The following is a 1,970-nucleotide window of genomic DNA, read 5'->3' as shown; positions in this document are numbered from 1 at the left end:
CCCGCCACAACGCCCGGCTATTTTTTGGTTGCAGTCATCATTGTCGTTTGGCGGGCCTAGGCTGAATTCGAACCTGCCACCTTGGGTGTACGTGGCTGATGCCTTAGCCACTTGAGCCACAGGCGCCGAGCCTCGGTCTGTGTTTCATCATTTACTAGCACCATAGGGTTTCAGAGTAATTTCCAAAAGCCTGTCTTCTCTGTTTTCTCCTCTGTAAGGTGGGAATAAACACACATACCTCATAGGATTGTTGGGAGAATTAAATGAAATTATGCATGTTAAGTGCTTAACAGTGCCTGGAAAATAGTAAAATTTTTTAAATGGAACCTTAATAATTAGTTAGTAATTATCATGGTGTTGGGAATCTAGTAAATCCTTACTATGTCCTTTTAGAATAAAATAGAGTCTCCAAACACTTCATTTCCTGCTCAATTCAAAATTTGCAATGTGGGTGGGAGTGATAGCTCAGACCTGTAATCCTAGCTCTCTGGTAGGTCAAGGCCTGTGGATTGCCTAAGCTCATAGGTTCCAGACCAGTCGAGTTCTCACTTAGGTGAGTGAGACCTTATCTCTAAAAATAGCCAGGCATTGTGGCAGGCGCCTATAGTCCCAGCTACTGAGGTGAAAGAATGTCTTGAGCCCAAGAGTTTGAAGGGGCGACGAAGTGGGACTCTGTCTTAAAAAAAAATTTACAGTGTGCTCATATAGTACATTCACCTCCTAAAAGTTGTCACTTGTTCTCACTGAGCTCCAACCTAAAACTGCTACAAAAGTAAGACTTCAGTTCTCGGAAAGAAATGGCTATATTTTCCCAGACCCTTGCCCGTTGTCTCCCTGTGACATCTCACCAAAGTGCTAATATATTCTCTAAGGTAGTATCAGGTGACAATCACAGCCAGAAACTTCCATGTATATGTTACTAGGATGTGATGGGTCAGATGCCAGGGTTAAGCTGGGCCCAAAAGGAAGGGCCCTGGGCAGTGATATCCAGGAACAAAAAGGAAAGGGAAACAGTTCACAGTTAACATGACTCCCATGTTCAACTCCCTCCCTCACCACCAGGAAGTCAGGTGTTAGCAGGAGCCTACCTGCTCCTCCTAGGCACCTCTCCCTCCATCTTTTTCCTTTCTCCTCTCCCACCCCATCACCCACACACCATCACCCACATACGCATATTCCTGCAACCCCAAAGGTCCTATTGAAAGGTGTTCAGTTACTTTCACTTAAAAGCAAAAGCTACCCAATCCAAACAAGGGGTCAAAAGATGCAATTAATAGGGCCAGCACAGTGGCTCATGCCTATAATACTCTGGGAGGCCAAGGCAGGTGGATTGCTTGAGCTCAAGAGTTCAAGACCAGCCTGAGCAAGAGCAAGACCTTGTCTCTACTAAAAATAGAAAAATTAGCTCTGCATTATGGCCAGCCCTTGTAGTCCTAGCTACTTAGGAGGCTGAGGTAAGAGAATCTCTTGAGCCCAGGAGTTTAAGGTGGCTGTGAGCTAAAACACCACGGTGTTCTACCGAGGGAAACTTTAAAAGTGAGACTTTTTTTAAAAGAGAGAGATGCAGTTAAAAGGCCAAAGGGGATCCCTGCTCTGTGTAGGAGTTGAATCAGGCAATTCTTTTTAAAATTCCATTCATCAAACACCCAAAGCTTCTAAGATTCTACTAAAGTGAAAGAGAGGGTTTTGATGATTCTAGATTCTAGGATTCTTTTATCATTCTACAAATGTTTATCAAAGCTATGCTGGGTACTAATGAACCACAGTGGGTCAAGATCTGGCCTCTGGGCACGGTGCCTGTAGCTCAAATCCACTCCAGGCCTGCCAAACAACAATGACAGCTGCAACAAAAAATAGCTCGGCTATGTAGCAGGCGCCTGTAGTCCCAGCTACTTGGGAGGCTGAGGCAAGAGAATCACTTAAAACCAGGAGTTGGAGGTTGCTGTGAGCTGTGATACCATAGCACTCTA

The sequence above is a fragment of the Otolemur garnettii genome, unplaced genomic scaffold (assembly GCF_000181295.1).
Source record: "Otolemur garnettii isolate 467f Iridium unplaced genomic scaffold, OtoGar3 scaffold00096, whole genome shotgun sequence".
In the NCBI taxonomy this organism is placed as follows: Eukaryota; Metazoa; Chordata; class Mammalia; order Primates; family Galagidae; genus Otolemur; species Otolemur garnettii.
The sequence above is the reverse complement of the archived record's forward strand: the minus strand, read 5'-3'. Positions refer to the sequence as shown.